Consider the following 19,592-nt stretch of genomic DNA (forward strand, 5'->3'; position numbering starts at 1 on the left):
GGCAAGATTTATGGCCAAAAATTGTTAGTTAAATCACTTAATTTCCCTTAGCCTTAGTTACCTTTTCTCTAAAGGGAGAGGGTTGAAATAAATACTTTGAAGATACTTTTTGGCAGAAAGGTTGCACAGTGGTTAGAGTGCTGGGTCTAGAGTCAGGTAGACTTGAGTTCAAATTTGGCCTCAGATACTTACTAGCTGTGTGACCCCTGTACAAGTTACTTAACTCTATTGGATTCAATTTCCTTATCTGTAAAATGAGCTAGAGAAGGAAATGGCAAACTATGCCAACATCTTCACCAAGAAAACCCCAAAATGGGGTCTCAAAGAGTCAGACAAGATTGAAATGGCTCAACAATTAAAAATATATGTATATATATACATATATATGTATATATATATATATATATATATATATATATATATCCTTTTCACTTTTCCAGTCTAGACTTGGTAACTCATTCAATATTCAATCCATGATCAGTCTGTGTTCCTATTCCATTCTATCTCGTGCAAATGATGTTTGAGTCAGAGGCAAGATTTGGATCTTTCTCCTTCAGTCTGCAGCCAGCTTTCTCTTCATTCTACCATACTGTCCCTACTACAGTAAACATCAAGAAATAAACAGTGAAATTAATAAACTAGTATCACTATAAAACTCATTTTTTCATATTTAATTTTCCTTTAAAACATATCCACAGGTACAGCTAGGTAGCATGATGGATAGAACACTAGGCATGGAGTCAGAAGGACTTCATGATGGGGATTTTGGAATATTTTATATGGTTCAATTTTGTTTGCTAACCAATAGAAAAGATTATTTCCATCATTTCTGCAGCATTAAGGTTTGTGAGATTTTACATACTTTATCTCTTATATTAGTAGCTTGGATATCCTGTCTTTACTAATGATGTGATCATAGTAAGTCATATAACTTCTGTTTGCCTTTGTTTCCTCATCTGTAAAATGAGGATTACAATAGCTCCTAGGTGACAGGATTTTCAGGATCAAATAAAATGATATTTGTAAAGCCCTTTGCAAACAATAAAACAATAAAGAAAATATATTAACTATCATTATAAGTAATAATAATGCTAATAATGATGATGACCATGTTAAGTGTTCACAAGTTATTATCTCCATATTGAAGATGAGGAAATGAATATTTCAAGAGGCAGTCAGTCATTTGCTCATGATCACGTAGGTACTAAGTGTAAATCTGGCCTGTCCTGAGCTCAGGTCTAGTCCTTTTTCCACAGCACCATGTGGTTTCCCAACGAAAACTAGAAGTGAGGCAAGGGAAAGAATGATGAATTCGACATTAGAAGACTTAAGTTTGAATTCTGGTTCTCTTGCTTCGTGTTAACCTTGGACAAACTAATTACATAGCTTTTCTAGACCTGGGTTTCTTGAAGTATAAAATGAAGGGTCAAATGATCAGAGTTTCTAAGCCTGGAGTACATGAACCCATAAGGACTGATTACAACATGTGGATTGATTACAACAGGTCTGTAAAATTGGTGGAAGAAAAAAATAACCCTTTATTTCAAAATAATTGGCTTACCTTTTAGCCCCATGTATTTTATTTTATTCATTTAGAAATATAGACTTTATTAGACATCCAAAGGTATCCAGGACACAAAGGATGTTAAGGTCTTCTGGACTAGATGAACTTTAAGGTCTCTTTCAGTTTTAAATTAGAAAGCTTAAAAAGGAAGCTACCAAATAACCATAAGGTAACAGGATGAATGGTTTGTTATCACAGATGCTAGAGCCTGGGAATTAAATTCATGAGGAGGCATCTGCTGCCAGGTTGTTTCCCATAACTGAATCCATTGAAAGTGAATTGATGGTGACTAAATCAATATAATCACCAAGCAGGAAAAGGCACTATTCAGCTGATTACTACTGAAAAAAAAAAGGTGTTGTGATGTAAAATTCTAAAATATTCTTTATTTATTAAGTCCTACCACTTGAGGCTATTGAGAAGGATGTTGATCTTTTTGAAGCAACAGTATTCTTAATTTTTTAAAATTGGCTCCCCTTGCTTTTAGGGCCCCAGGTACGCTCCCTCTTGTAGCCCTCTGTGGTAGTAGAGGTGACACTGAGGACTTGTGGAGGACAGGCACACAAGGGTTCATCCTGCTTGGTCTGAGTTCATACTTCCTCCTGCATAAGACTTGAAAGCATCACAGAATCTCCCAGTTAGATGTGATCTCAGAGGTTATTTAGTTGTTAGTTCACCGAACAGAAAGCTCTCTACATCATAACCAATGCAATCATCCAGTCTCCATCAGGAGACATCTAGTTAAGATGAACCCACTATCATCTGGATATCCTGTGCCTCTTTCTGAGAATTTTTAGAGTTTAGAAGTATTTTCTTTCAGACATCATCCTGAGTTCAAATCTGGCCTTAGATACTTACTAGCTGTGTGACCCTAGGCAAGTTCATAAACCTGTTTGCCTTAGTTTTCTCATCTATAAAATGAGCTGGAGAATGAAATGACAAAAAACTTCAGTATCTTTGCCAAGAAAAGTCCAAATGAGGTCACAAAGAGTTGGGCCTGACACAAATGATTCAAGAAAAACAATGGCAACAATTTTCTTTCAGTGTCCTGAAATCTGATCCACTTCAATTTCCATCTATTTTTCCTAATACACTCTTTTAGGGCCCAGACAGAACAAATGTAATCTTTCTTCCTTATGGCAAACCCTACAAATACGTGAATACAGCTATGATGTTATTTTCTTTAGAATAAAATTCCAAAGTCCCCCATCCAATCCAGTGATAGGGCATGAGAAAAAAAATATATAGGAAGTGGTGCCATTAAAAGGGATCTGGATTTCAGGAAGGTTGAAAGATAGAATTAGTGAGAAGTTAAGATATTTAAGATGAAAAGAAATGTGTTAAATATGGAGTAATCTTTCCAGGATACATGATAGAAGGGGCAGCAACTCTAAAGTGGAGTTTGATTGAGGTGAATAGGTGTAATGGAATGGCCAGCTGGGGATAGGGAATGGAATTTGTCCCTGGGCAAGTATGGAGTGGGGCTACGAAATTAATAATCAATAGGATGAGGTAAGTATAAGAGATGGTAATATGCTAACCAGTGAGGGATGAGTCCAAGTACAGTATCAGGGGTTGGAGAGAGGTCCTTTGATGAAGTCAGGAGATGATGCTGTTTGAGTCCAATTCTGCGGCAAGTAGTGATATCATAGTCTGTGAAGTCCCAGGCCTGCTTCATACAGGTAGGGCAAGAGCAGGAATAGGGTCCTAGAAATGGTGGGCACTTACCTTTCCTACAGAAGGCTCTGGAGTACAGGAAGTAGAAGGAATCTTGTCTCAAGGTAGCATCCTGAGAAGGCTCAGGAATCATGGAAGCCTCAAAGTTGGTGATGCTGCTTTAGCCAAGTGATAGACAAAACCTAGAACCTGAGGGCAGAGAAATAGAGGTCAGGCAGAGTTTTGTCTTGGATCAGAGTAAAACTGAAAAGATCTTTGGAGGTGATGCCCTAAAGTTATTCAGAACTGGAGATGGATCTTCATTGGAGCTAAGGAGCCTGGAAGTAGAAGTTGAGGGACAAGTTGTTGAGGGTTGTGCTTCTCCTCAGGATGAAGCAGCACTAAAGATGAAAGGCAGACATCTCTAGGACAGAACTTCCTAGAAATCCTTGAATTTCTCCATTAAAAAAGTACAGGAAAACTAGAAAGAGAGAGAGAGAGAGAGAGAGAGAGAGAGAGAGAGAGAGAGAGAGAGAGAGAGAGAGAGAAAGAGAGACAGACAGACAGACAGACAGAGACAGAGACAGAGAGACAGAGAGAGAGACAGAGAGAGAGAGAGAGAGAGAGAGAGAGAGAGAGAGAGAGGAGAGAGAGTGAGATTGAGATGGATAGATGGGTGGAGAGACATCTCTAGGACAGAGCTTCCAAGAAATCCTTGAATTACTCCATTTAAAAAGAAGTACATGAAAACTAAGATAGATAGATTGAGAGATGGAAAGATGGATAAGTAGAAATATAGTTACATAGAAAGACATATAGATATAGATAAATGTAGATATAGATGAATTATATGTTATATAGGAAATAATCAACAGAGAGGAGGCATTAGAATTCAGAGGAATTGTGAAAGGTTTCCTGGAGAAGTTGGGATAAAATTTAGGACTTGAAGGATGCCAGGAATGCCAGGAGGCACAGATGAGGAAGGATGGCATTCCAGCAAGGAGGACAGAGAAAATGCCCACATTTGGGCATTTTCTGTCAAGGAGGCCAGGTCACTGGATCTAAGAGGCTGTGAGGAGGTGTAAAATAAAAGACTTCATAATAAATTTGTCTCATCTCTTGCTCTAATAAGGCAGCTCGGTAACTTTCTCTAGTCTTTCCTGTCATTTTTGATGCGAAATATCTAGTTATAAAATCTATCAGCGGGATCTCTCCCTTACATGGAGAATGGGGTGGGCTGGGGGAAATTGGAGTGTATCTCTGAGATACAGTCCTTGTTGATTCCACCTACACTGTTATTCCTGACTATGTGGGTGGTAAATTACAGTTTTTCTGTGTGCCTTCTGAAAGCCCTTTCATTACTTTTATACATTTATATATTGCAGCCAACATTCAAATGCTGACTGATTTCTATAATTTGGGTGGCCAATTAGGAAGTTTATTAAGAGACTATTTACCCTTATAGTTTCAATTCTAACTCTTGTTCATACTAAGTCCTTCTATCAACTTTAGGTTTCTTTATGCTTGGCAGTAAACAGTAATGTGTCTGACTTTTTACCCTTACATTTGAATTTCAGACATATTTTTAGAAGAGACTGGCAATCAATCAGTTCTAAATACTGATAGTCAAGGCCTAGGGTCAAAAGCTTTCAGTTATTCTAATTCACGATAGAACCATAAACAAATTGATTCAATGTCATTAGGTATTTCTCTTTAGATTAACTATTATAGATAGTATATGCTGATGTATAATGAAGCTTATATATACATACATGTATATTATATACACATATGTACATATACACATACATGCATATTTTATAGGATGGTATTTTTAAAAGGGAAATCAAACATACCTCCCTGAGAGCCCTTTGTATTTAAGGAGGTGGATGTCAGAGTCTATTAAGACAAAATCCATTCTCTTGCTGAATATATTGATGGAGAGAGAGACATCTTAGCTGCTCCTGGTAGCCTCTTTAACTCATGTAACTCAAGATTTATTATCACTGATAATGTTTAGACCTTGAACAGGTAAGAAATATGCTTTGTATATATCTGAAAACAAGTTTTTCTAACCTTAGAGTAAATGGAAAATAGCTGTTGAAAAAGGCATAGGAAAATGTACTTTTAAATTATTAATTAAATACTATAAAGGTCTCATTTAATTTGCATTAATTAGATATCCTAAAGAGTAATCTTTTAATGTACACATATAGGTACTTGAGATTTCTTCCTAGAAATTCAGATTTATATGTACAAACTCCAGCAGCAATGTAGTGTATTATGTCTCTAATATATTTTATACTGTCCTATCTCTGCAGCTTTACTCTTGCTTTTCCCCATCTAAAAGTCCTCCTTATCTCAGCTTTTAATATCTTATTCATTCTTTAAAGATTGCTTTGCAAATAGCAAGATCTATATGAACCTTACACAGACAATTGAACCAGAAACTTTCTCTCCTTTGTCCCCTTTTAATGTCATTTACCACATATATTTTTTGTAGGAGAACAGTTCTTGCGTGACTTTCCATGCCTTCTCAACTGCTAGTATCTCCCCCTCACTCACCATTACTTTTTATTTAGTGTGAAGGCGATAAAAAGCTTGGTGAGGCAATAGATTGAGTGTTAGACTTGAGTCAAGAAGACTAGCTTCAAATGCCCCAGACAGAGGATGTTCCAAAAGTCTTCATGCAAAATCTTTAGGCTAATAAAGCTTAACAGCTGCTTTAAGAGTTTGAGACTCCTAGTATATGCCTTAGTGTAATGAATGAATAATATTCTATTATAATTTGATAATGACAAAGTTGATTCACAGTTAAGAAAGTTTTCAGCTCTGACTATTATGTATTTGTGATCTAGAGTTTGGGTGGGTGTTTTATATACAGATGATTCATATGTCAGTATCAGAGTAATTTTTCATAGAGATTCTGAGGGTGCGAAAGAGTGTAGGAGTATATAGGTTTGATCTCAGAAATTGTGTAGAAAAGTTCTAAGAGATACTAGAATTTTATCTCTGTGTTTATAGTACAGTAAAAAACCCATTTTTCCCCATGACTGTTGAGGTAGGTTAGATCAAATCAAGAGCTAAAATTTCTAGTGGAACATTCTCTGACATCCCAAGTTTTTCCAATAAAATTTTTGATGTTTAGAAATTCCAAGATAACAACAGTGAAAATGACAATAAAAATGAAATATATATTTTATCCTAAAGTGAGATGATGTATTATGAATTTGCTGGTTAGTCTGAGAATGTCCAAGATCTGTTTATTAGTGGAAAAGTCTAAGAAATTCCTGAAAGGTCACTCATGGGTAGATTATTTGGCTATCTCAGCAATCATGCTATTTATAGTTCTTATTGAAATGCAGAAAATTATTGAATTGCAAGCAGAATTGAATTATATTCAATGCTATTATGATTCTGAAACAGGAATGAACTATAATTATATTCTTTTACTCGCTAAGGGCACAGCACATAAAGCCCTGGACATGGAGTCAGGATAATTTGAGTTCAAATCTCATCTCAGACACTTACTAGCTCTGTAACCCTGAGTCAATCACTTAATCTCTGTCTGCCACAGTTTCTTCATTTGTAATCTTGTAAAAATAAAATCAAGATAATATTTATAAAGTGCTTAGAACAGTTCCTCACACATGATAGGCATTTAATAAGTGCTTGTTCCTTCCCTCCCCTACCACAAACTTTGTAAATTTGTATTCAAAAAGCATTTTAAGCACTATATGAGCACTAGATATTATTTTAGATCACATCTGAGAACCATTTCCTGCCATTTATATTCCAATTCATAGAAAATCAATTAAATAGGTAGAAAAATAAAAATCTAATCAGTATTTCATTCTCTAGTGAATTTGGGGGATTTAAATTAGGAAATTTCTGTGTTCTTGTAGCTTTGTCCTGACTCCACAATTCCACCCCTGCAAAAAAAAAAAATAAAATAAAAACTCTCCTGAATATTTTGTATTTTCCCTGCATGAAGCAATCTTTTTCTGAGGCAGATCTACACCTTGTCATTTTAATTGTCTAGTGCACAGAAGAGTTAAATGGTTTGGCTTTGGTCACACAGCTAAGATGGGTCAGAGACCAATCTTCTGTTTACTATGTCCTTTTGTTTGTTGTATGCCCTTCATTTTTTTTCAGGACCAATGAAATCATGGAGGTTCAGGAGTTGGATTTAAGTGAGGCAGAGTGAACAAAATTGTCTACTTCACTTTCTCTTCCAGAACCACTGCAACCCAGTGGCAAGACAAAAATCAGGATGACCGACAATGGACCAGGATGTAGTGGAAAACTTTGGTGTCTTCCATGTTTGATCAAGCTCTAAGCACTCTATAGCACCTGCATTAGCTGCCTTCATGACCTCTGGAAAAATTATTCTCTTCTGCCCATTGCACTAGAGTAAGTCTTCACATGAATGAGGTAGATCTCCCCCTAATTCACCAATGGATTTGAGTCCTGTCAATTACCTTCAACCTGGTTTCACCCATCAGGCTTACCAGTGTGTGGCCACTGTATCTTCTTGACTCTTGTTGCTATTTATTAGGGAAATATGTCAGCTTGGAAGTATTTATTTCTGCTATCTAGGTAAATATACTGCTCACTGGTCTCTTGATACCCTCATCCTTTTAATGTGGTGGTAAATGTGTTTAAATGTACATGTCTTTATATTTTATAGTCAAAAAAGAATGCATTTCTATTTATGTGCTTATATAGGTAATCATTGTCTGAATAAATATATTTTATCAAATAAATATTTTATGTTTTTGACCTATTAACCAATAGTTCTGAAGAGTCTGATGTATTCTTAGTTGGGACAGCTAAGTAGCCTAGTGAATAGAGCAGTGGGTTTGGAATCAGGAAGATGGATCTTCCTGAGTTTTATTCTAGAGTCAGACCTTTACCAGCCATTTGAGCTGAGGCAAGTCATTGAACTATTTGCCCCAATTCCTAATCGCAAAATAAGCTGGAGAAGGAAATGGCAAAGCCCTTCATATTTTTGCCAAGAAAATCCATCAACATAGGGTCATGAAGAGTTGGACACTACTGAAACAATGGAATAACAACAAACATTCTCAGCTAGGTTTTATAAAAGAAAGCACTAAATATCTTGTAAGTCTAAAAACTGTCTTACAGTCACATTCAGTCTACCTCCATGGGTTGAAAAGGACATAAAGAGCAAATAAATTTTCCAAGAGAACTACTCAAATGTTAGTTATGATTTGCTCTGAGAACATCAATCCAGAGCCTCAACCAGCACCATTTCATAGATATGTTAAAGTAGCCAACCTTATCTGACCTTTATTATTATTTTGTTTTCTTTTCTTGACCCAATAGGTAGGAGAGGCATGCCATCTGTCCAAGGGCTGACCATAATAATGATAATTATAGCTCAACTTTAAAGCCCATTTTTGGTTTATAAAGCAAAGAAACTTAAGGATGTTATCTTATTTGATCCTTACTACAGCCCTGGTGCAAGGTGTCTCTATTATCCCCTTTTACAGATAAGGAAACTGAAGGTGATAGTTTCTAAGTGATTTTTTCAAGCCCACATTGCTAGTGAGGAAGGATATGAACTCAGCACCAATATTCTCCTTCTCCTCTTTTGGTCCACCTTGAATGCTGGGTTGCCAGTGTTTGGGGACTACAGAGAACAGGGTAGTTAACTGGATTGGCAGCTTGGAGAAAAGGGCCTTTTGGAGCTGAATATAATCTCACCCAATTTGTATGTGTCATTGCTTTAAAATGAATTGAAGTCAGGTGTCCTAAGGTACCCCCAGGACTCAGGGGCTAAGTGGGACATTAAGGTTTGAAAGTGGAAAGTAGTAGCAAGCAGGGTCATGCAGCCTTCTGAAGTAGCAATTTGGTCTTTAAATTGATTAATATACAATAATTGTAAATGCACATTTTGTGTTTTTGATCCAATCACTCAGTACTTATTCAGTGCTCAGCATAGTATCTGACACATAGTAGGTGCTTAATAAAATATTGATGGATTGATTGTATGTTCTCAGAGGAAAATGCTTACTGCATGATATGGGCAAAGAGAGGAAGGATTCATGAGTTAAAAACCAATCAAGGGTGGAAATTTCAGGAGAAAAATGAGATCCAAGCAGGAAAAATCTGAAGCTAAGAAAAGCCAGTACAAAGCAGATTGGGGGATAATGGTTAAAGGAGAAGTACCAGGAATTGAGGGTAAAAAGACAACACTAATCATGGATTTTTGGAAGCAATGACATTTTGAAAGATTCAGTGACTTATTTTTTACTTCTTAAAGGATATGACCCAAGGAAACATCAAAAATGTCAAGAACATATTATATTTTTCATCAGAGAAAAAATGAAAATGCAGGTAAAAACTATTTTAAACCTCTTAGGATAATTAGTAATTAGTACTCTGCAAAATCTAGTTGCTTGATAGGTAATCTTGAACCATTGTGCAAGATTGAAAGGGACAGTGCTCTAGCCATTAAACATATAAGGCAATACTAGGTGGTTGCTTCTGTTATTTGGCTAAATAGTTTTCATAGGAAATAGAAATTTAGTCATATAATCCTGATTTTATATAGAGATTTAAGACAAATTAGCATTATAATTAGACATATATCTCTGTGTTCCCTGGTTCATATCAAAGGGGAAAACTAGCTTTGTAAGGACATAATTGATGCTCTAAAAGTAATTTACTGTGTTCCCAGAAAAGTGGAGAGGCAAAAATGGAAGGTTAAAATCAAGATTCTCTAGAATTTTCTTCACAAAAAATCAGGAGTCCCCCCATTACCTTGAGGCTTTGAAACATATGCAAATACTAATCCTCAGGCAGTGAAATGAAAGAAAGAAAACCGAATTAAAATCACAAAATGACTGGTTACAGAGAATTCATCACTATCTTTGTATACATTCATCACACATAATAATTTAATAAGAAAATTTCAGAGGTGAATTTTTATACCCTATGAACTTCTTTACCAAAAGGTTTTTAGACTAAAGGTTCTCAGTAGAATTTCACTGACTCAAGGCTTCAAATATTCCCTGAAATAAAATGATAAGAGAGGGAAACTGTAAGGACACTGAAGAAAGATAGGCACTAAGGCCAACAAAGCTGACTTTGTGACTGTCTGATTGCTTTATTATTAATCACATAAAAATTCAGTCCTTTGCTATAGAAAACAGCAATTTTACTGCAGGAAATATATTTTTTTTCAAAAGCTATTCCCTTTAAAATTTTGATTCTTTGGGGTAGAGGGCAAGTCACTGATAAGTATAATCTCATTCACTTGTCCTACTATTCCTCAATTTTCTAGCTAAGCCAACATTTGCTCCTTACTCATTCTAGCCAAATTCCCCATAAATGTACTAGTCCTGTCTCTAGTTGATTTTGATGTCTCTCATGTGTGAGTGGAATGCAGACTTATTAATTGTACTTTAAGATAATTTTGTGACTAAATTCGACATGGAGCTCTTCCTTGATGACATCATTTCATGGAATAATCAAAGACCAATTTATGAAGAGTTGGCAACATATAATGATGCCCTATTTACTTCAGAGCATTTCACATTTTCCCTTTCAAAAGATGTAAGGTATCTTGATTTTAGACATGTCTAAATGATATATACAGTGGGAATCAAAACATTTGTCAAATGCTCGTTAACAAAGAAGACAGGCAAAGGAAAAAAAAAAAGCAAAATGCAAGTTTAGTTATTGAAACCAGAATACAAAATATGTTTCTTATTCCCCTTCATTGAATATTTTCTTGAGCACCAAGATCTTAGATAAAATAGTTCCCATACTGCAAAAGACTCTTCCGTTTCTTTCCAATTTCCTTTATCACAAAGACTCTGAAGCACACAGGCTTAAATTCTCAGAAAAAATGATACTTTTCATTTCTTTTGATTTTATGAGCTTTCATTTCTAAGCCATCACAACCTGAATTTTCTCCTGTAAATAGTTTTCAAAAGAATTAAAGGTTTTCAAAAGTGACATAATTTTCCTTCTCTGATTACTGAGATTTTGAAGAAAATGACAGAAAATGAGAGAAAAAGTCAATGTAAAATCAGGGCTCAGTCTGAGGAGTGACAGAAAACTATATAGTAATGGCCAATGAAGGATGTGGAGTGAGTTATTTAAATTTCATATTCAAGTCAGGAAGTTACTTTGACATTATGAGATGTGCCTTCATTAAATACAACATTCCTACTCATTAACACTTTTTCCATTGTAAATACAATAAAAATGTGAAATAATAGGGGAAAGGATGAAAAACTAGATAGAGGAGGTAAAAATTTTAGAGCCATTTTTCTATGGTAAAAGGAAGTTAATTTTGAAAAATTCCTCTAGTCGGTATGCTACAGTAACACAATATATGTAAGCTATGAAATGTAAATTGCACGTCATACACTGACCTACCATGTTCAAATTGCTGAAAAAATAGATAAAGGAATTGAGAAAGCCAGTATATCCTTTAGGAAACTGAATGTATGTGCATACAAGTTTGCATTGAACCTTAGTCTTAACTTAATTTGATGTTTCCTCCAACAATGTCACCACAGCCCAGCTACTCTTGTTCATCTTGCAATATCTTTGTCTATTTCCTGCCCTAAATCCTCTAGTATGTCCAGCCTTCTAGTTCTCTTATCATTGTATAGATGCCAAAGGAAGGGCTCATTTGTCCATCAGCTCTCACAGATCCTTCTAAGCATTTGTATGTTAATAGCTCTTCTGAATTCTTGGACTATTTCAATAGCATTACTTAAAAATTGGGCCATTTATGTATGTATATTATATGTGTATGAGTGTATTATACAAGGCCTTTATTATACAAGGCTTTCCTTTAAGTTTCTCAAGTATCACTCTCTCCTTTTTATAGAAACCCTAGTCTAATTTTCCCTCCTGAGGACCTCTTAGGAAATTATTTTGTATTTATTTCATCTTTACTATCTTTTTATTGAAGTAGGGCACTTCATAAAGTGAGTCCTGACACCCAGAATTTCAATCATTGGAACCATTATTTATTAATAAAAGAACAAATAAAGAATCTACCAGCTGGGACAGCCTTTCCTAGTGGAAGCTTCATCAGACTGACATTATAGGATAGTTTATATAGGTTGCAAGATACCAAGTTAATCCCTTTCATATACAGGTTCTCATTTGACAATCAAACAAACCTTATCACAAACATAGGCATGTGTAGTCAGAGACAATATTTAGATTAATCAGGGGTTGTTAACTTTTACAGGTACCTTAAGACACTTATCCCTAGTTTGCTAAATGTTATCTTGCATTCCATCCTGACCTCTTTGATATTCATGAAATTGTTTTGTTTCTTGCCCTTCCTAATTCTCATCCCCAAGCTAAGTAGAGCCTGGTCTGCTACCTGCATAAGCAGCTTGACCTCCTGGGGGAGGGAAGCTGGGTCTATTCCCTAAAAATGCAGGAAGGGATTGATCTGCTTTATCTTTTTCAATTTTATTATCTTCCCTTATTGGGACTACTTCATTATGGACCTGTTTTTTTTCCATCATTAGAATGTAAATTTTCTGAGATTGTGAACCATTTTCCCTTCTTTTTTCCCCCCCAAAGCCTAGTGCAATACTTGGATCATAGTAGGCACTTAACAAATGATGATCAAATATTAAACAGTTAGCTAAAACATCATAAAAATGTACTAACTTTAGCTTAAGGGATAAGCTAGTCAATCCCTACCTATGTGCCAGGCTAAGTGCTAAGGATATAAAAAATCAAATTAAAAAAAAAAACAGCAGCAATTCCTGTCCTCAATAAGCTCACAATATAATGAGGAGAAGCTAAAAAGAGGTGGAGTTTTGACAAGGGGCTAACCAGGAATTGTGCCCAGTTGGAGGAAGGTGGAAAAATCAGAGAATTTCCAAAGCAGTGCATCCAAGTGAGAAATGAAGAGATATTCTGAGCTGAACTCCCTCCTAAAAATGAGGTTCGGGAATTCATGGCTCCATCCTCCAATCAGAGAGAGAGAGAGAGGGTGGTGATGATGGGGAGTACCATGCCTGACAAGCTCCAGCAGGGTGATGTACTTCTTCCCTAAGCAGTTAGCTGTGGAATGAATGTGTGGTGATATCATTCAAATAACCAAGGCTTGCAAGGATAGCTTTCTTATTACCTTTACTGCCTTTGTAATAGTTGATTAGGGAACATGTGGGCCCCCCCAGGTATAAGGCCCTAGGCAACCATTTAAAGTGCAATGCCTAAGGAGTCCTGTGTTCAATTAGCAAGTTAATGAAGCTGGCAAAGTAATCATTTAAGTGAGAAATATATCAATCATAACCATTCTCCTAGTCAAAAATCAAGGACACCTTTCTTTCCTAAATAATTAAGCTTTAGGGTATGATACCCGTACAAACATCTTTCAAATGAGCAGATAATAAAATGATTTAAATGCAGGGTACGTTTGATTTCTGGCGTTGCACAGCATGGATTCTGTATAGGCAGATGTCGCCTTCAAAAACAGGCTGCCTTCTGGATTGAAGTGGAAGAAACAAAAGAGCTTTAAAAGCAGTCTGCCTACTTAGGCTTTTATCATCCTTTCCCTAAGAATGAGCTGAACTCATAAACTGTGACAGTTTGGGTTTGTGAGCTTCTTTTTGTTTTGTTTTGGTATCAGCATGTCCCAAAGTCCTTAGGTGAATGCTGATGTTCATGTAACGTTATTGCCATCTGATTGACTATGAAGAGACAATGTCTAAAGCTGGCTTCTTAATTTTTTGAAAGGTCATAGATCCCTGTGGCAGTCTAATGAAACCTAGGAATCCCTCAAAGGTAACACCCCAAAGTGAATAGTGTCTGAACAGCTTAGAGAACAGTGAAACTCTCCCTAGTCTGAAATTATAATTCTTTTAAAGCAGCCCCAAATTGAATTAGCTAACCCACATTGACCTCCTAATCCACTAAAACCCTCAGATGAATTGCTTTCTAGTTACACTCCTTTAATCTTCTCTCAAGTTGGTTTCTTGAACCTAATTTGTCCTTATTAAATATCATCTCATTTAACTTAGCCCTTTGTTTTAACCCATCAAGATCTTTTTGAATCTTAAATCTATTATCCAATGTAATTACTATCCCTTCCAGCTTTGGGTCATATGGGATCTTTGATTAGAATTATCTATATGCCTGTTTTCAAGTCATTGATAAAAATGCCAAAAAAAAAAAAAAACACACAGAACCAACATGGATCTCCAGAACTTCAGATTTCATTTTGTGAGGTCATTCAATGAGTTTTGTGCCTACTTATTGTATTGTTTTCTGGCCTGAATATCATCTATTTTTTTCCATAGCACTAGTAAGAGAAACTCCATCAAATGCCTTGCTAAAATCCAGGCATATTCTATCTCCAACATTCTTCTATTTTAATAACCCTATACAGAAGAGGAAATAAAGTAGTTGACCATGGATTGTTATCAAATGAAGAAATCTCTTTATGGACTTTAATTCATTTTCTTAAGGAAAATGACTCTCATATTGAAAGGATAAAATCCAAACAGTCCCCTCAAAACAAAACAAAACAAAACAAAACAATAAGGGTATGGCAAAATTCAACAAAACAAAACAAAAAACCAACCCAGTTTAGTGACTGGGATCATGGAAAGTTGGTCTAAAGTAGGTAGTTACTGGAAGTCCTTCTCTTGGGGAGGAAATGTGCTTTCCCTCACTAAGGAAGCATAGTTGTTTGAAGGCTTATTGCTCAGAGGCAAAGTTAGGACTAATTCTTGAATTATAATCATTTGTTCTTGGTGACTTGAATTCCTTGCCAGTCACTAGTAAAATAATTGATCAAGTGTTTACCATGTTTCAGGTTACTTAATATGAAGCTGATTTTATTTTTTTGATCTTTACCTATGATTTAATAGGTACCAAGAACTCTTAGAGATGCAATGTCTTCTACCAAAGCAGATCAGGAACTTCTTTGAAACTTAGTCTTATAGAATTATCTTGAACTGTAGCAGTTAAGTATATGGCTTCAACCTGGGCTCTTGCCTGTCTCCCCTGTAATCCTCCCTCTTCTTTGAAAGACCCTTAATGTTCTGTCATATTTCATCATTAAAGTCCTCCTGTAATGGCTTATTTGTGGTGTGGTAACTCCCATGGAATCTCAGAATGTACAGTTTAATCAGAGGTCCTCTATTCTAAAGTAGCGCTGAGTAAGAATGTCCTCTACCACATATCTACCAGTTGTTCCTCTGTTTTTTGAATGAATATATTCAGTGAGAGGGAAGTGCAATCTCCTGAGGTATGTCTTTTCATTTGTGGCCCACTCTGCTTTCATTGTTGAGTTATTTTCCCTACCCTTAAGCTCAAAATTTTCAGTAATTTGTACCCATTGCCCTTGATTTTGTTCTCTGGTGTCCCTAAAAACAAGTCTAATCCTTTTCCAGTATGGTGGTCCCTCAAATACTTTAAGACAACCAGCTTCCAGAATTTTCCACTTTCAAATTGTTTGACCTCTGATAAGACATTTTACCCATCTGAGCTTCAATCTAATTCTGTTAAATGAGGCAAAACAATATAGTAGAAAGAGAATTGTAATTGGAGATTTGGGTTCAAATCCTAGCTCTGCCACAAACTAGCTGTATCACTTCCCATCTTCACCCCTTTTTCTCCCTCCTACTCTTCAATGGTTTTTGTCACAGGTGAAAAATTCCTAGGTATATAATTACCTACAATTATGATTGTGGTACTGAATATGCTTAAAGATATATTCTATGCAGCTGTCAGTGATCTTTGAAGAATCATGACAAAGAGAATAAGTGACATAGGACTAGCTGGAATGAGAATTGTCCCAGATTTCAAAATAAATTACATTTCTAGGAAGTGCAATTAGAAAATGGTAGAATCATTGAAAAGTTACCCGAGAAGCTCATTTCTATTAAGGGAATCAAATTTGCTCATTGCTTTCTACTAAAACCAGAGATATGTTCTTACATATACTTATGGGTGATGATTAATGGATTGATGTTAACCTTGAGGAAGGTCTCTGATGTAATTCCCTGAGGCTTTTTTTGACCCTATTTAATGGGACATTTTTGTTAAAGACTCAGTTTAAGGCATAGATAGTATCCTAATCAAATCTGTATGCTATGTAATTGGGAAGGATAGTAAGCTGAATGACATCAAGATTTAAATGATCTGTGACAGACTAGAAATGTTGGCTACCATTAGCAGGATGAATTTCAAGATAAGAAACTGGGTCTATGATTTCAATTTTATTGGGACCTCCCAAGTAAAGAAATTTTATATATAGTACCACTCAGCACCTTCTCTTCAACTTAGTCTTAGAGTTACATAGGACATACATAAGTGACTTACCCAGCGATATAGAATTGGCATACATCAGGGGCAGGATATGAACCCTGATCTATTTGCTTTGGGCAAATCATTCTCTTTTAAAGCACTAATGGAACAGAGTATAATAGAGATAGATATAATGATCTTGACATGGGGTCAAAAATTAAAATGTACTCCAGAATGGGTCAAATTTGTTGGCGATTAATGAGTCATGGAGTTTTAGTAACTGCAAATTCAATCTGAGTAAACAGTGTCACAGCTATGAACAGCCCCAAAAGACACCACAGCCACTTGTGAGGCATTAATGAAAGCACCATTTTCAGAGGGGGGAATGAAAGATCATAAGTATGATTTTATATTCTGTTCTGAGTTCTATACATGGAGTCAATTAAAAACAATATTAAGTATCAAGTAGGTATAAAGCACTGTGCTAGGTACTGAGAAGAGAAAGAACCAGAACAGCCTCAACACTCAAGGAGCTCTGATTTCAGTGAGTGACTTAAGAATGGATACAAATTCCTAAATTCAAGTTATTTAGAGCTGAGAGAGAGCACCAAGGTTTAGAGTAATCAGAAAAGACTTCTTGGAGGAGGAAAACCCTAAGCTGAATCTCAAAGAAATATAAATATTCTAAGAGACTGAGTTGGAGGAGGAGTCATGTAGCAAGGAGGAAGAAAGGGTTAGACTGTTAAAGTAAGTGACTCTTATCTGCAGCATATATTAATAGCCATCACCAACACTTTCACAATCATTGATAGCATATATCTGTACATATATACATAAATATATACACATATATCTTTACACATGTGTATGACATATATGGTATATAAAGAATGTATAAGTAAATTCATGCATAATTTATCTATCTATCTATCTATCCATCCATCTATCCATTTTTCTATCTGTCTATCTAAATACCTATCTATCTATCTATCTATCTATCTATCTATCTATCTATCTATCTATCTATCTCTCTGTCTGTCTGTCTGTCTATCTATCTATAGTACCTACTATTTACCAGTTACTGTGCTAAGTAAGCACTTTACAAGTATCATCTCCATTTGAGCCTCACAAAAGTCTTAGAGTTAAATGCTATTATTATCCACATTTTACAAATGAGAAAACTTAGGAAAAGGTTAAATGACTTTCCCAGAGTTATACAACTAGTAAACGCCTGAGTCTGGATTTGAATTCAAATCTTCTTAGCTGAATAAGGCTGGAGAATTGTATTCAAACTCATTTGTGGGTGGTTTTGAATGAATGCTAGGTTGTAGTTTGTAGGGGAAGCACATCTCCAATATTTAGAAGAAATCCATGAGCAAAAAGAATTCTGTATAAAAATTAGGTTCTTAAATAACTCTGCAGGGATTCAGACATTTTCAAATTGCATCTTTGCACAACAGAGCTAAAAAAAAAGCATTTGAGGCAATTTTGTTAGTTTCCAATTTTTTTTCCTGCATTTTCTGGATATATAATACATTTTTATCTACTTAGATTTAGAGCTATTTCTCGATGATCAAGTAGAAAAAATGTAGTTGAATGATGACACAATGATTTACTAGAGTAATGTAGCACTGTTATATTATATGTAAATTGTAGATTATCTTTTATTAGAAAACTTCATGTCTTTTACAACTTAGCATTTTTTTCTATATTTCTCCTCATAACCTTTGTTTCATGGTTTTGCCTTTATTACTCCTCTTGGTATCAAAGGCAGATAAGAGGATATACCTGGTAGGACCACTGACTGGAATCCTACAGATAGAAGGGCTATTTTACTTAGCAATATTCTCTTCTAAATAGTAGAGTTAAAGGCAGCTTCTTGGCATCCTCTTAATTAAAGGCTCTAGGGCTGTAATGTAGTTTTCTGCTGCTGATTGGATCCTTGTACTTAAAGTTAAGTATGCCTTTCAAATTGGCATTAAAATTTACATTTACATTACTGAGAAACAGTTTCAGGCTCAGAAAATACACACTGTAGATTTTAGTTTTTATCATTGGTTTTCAATGCCTTTGGTGGGTTTCTATGACCTGTGCTAAATAGCTACACTGTCCAAACTTGGTGCTATGAATTAATTCAGCCTTGCATTTTACAGTGGTTGTAGAATACAAGGTCCAGTTAGACAAAGCTTCTCTATATTGCCCCTCTACATTGCTTTTTTTTTTCTTCTCATGGTAAAGAGGGAGGGAAACTTGGGTAATATCTGATAAATGTTAAAAATATAAAGAAAACTGGGAAAACTGAGGAATGTATAGCATCTCAAGGGAACAGTCACAGGAGTTAATTTAAAAAGCAAAGGTCTTCCAATTTTCATAAGGAAAAACTCCAGTTAGCAAAATTGAAGAAATTTAGCCATTCAGGATCTTAGAGTCAATAAGACCATCACAATTATGTTTTCCTGATTTGTGCTTTCTGAAAAGGTTAAAGAAGCTAGGGAGTGTTGAGACTTCTTAGCTTAATTCCTATCAACTTTGGTGAGATATTCAACTGAGATGATTAACCCATTGATTAAGCAACTCAGAGTTTATGTTAATTGATTTTAAAAGATGTCTATCACAAACTTAAAGGTTTTCTGGTTTGGTTTGGTGGGAATTTTCCTGAGACGATTAGAAAGCACATGGGGGGATCGGGGTACACAGATCTTATAAAAAACAACTCAGACCTGGCAGGCACTGGGGGCAAACAGTAGTTTAGTCCTCCCGTGAATGTGTTCTTAGAGTTTGTGCTAGTTTTGTGTGTATGTTATGGTCGAACCTCCTCTGTTTTTCAAATTGGGAAAATTAAGGTCATTCTGAGTTGGGGTTTCATTGATATGAGGCTAAAATATCATCTCTGCAAGGGAGGGAGCTGGGGGTTTTGCTGGTGTCAGCAGAGGGCAGCAGTAGCACAAGTCAGGGCTGAGACATGCTAGATGTTTGGAATATACAGTGCCTAGAACATCAAAGAGGCAGCAAGTACCCAAAGTGCCTCCTCCTGAAGCAGGGGGAGGGAGGGTATTTTTGAACTGGTAAAAGCACCTAGGGAGAGGAAGGAGATTTTGGTTTA

The sequence above is a fragment of the Monodelphis domestica genome, chromosome 7 (assembly GCF_027887165.1).
Source record: "Monodelphis domestica isolate mMonDom1 chromosome 7, mMonDom1.pri, whole genome shotgun sequence".
NCBI classification, from domain to species: Eukaryota; Metazoa; Chordata; class Mammalia; order Didelphimorphia; family Didelphidae; genus Monodelphis; species Monodelphis domestica.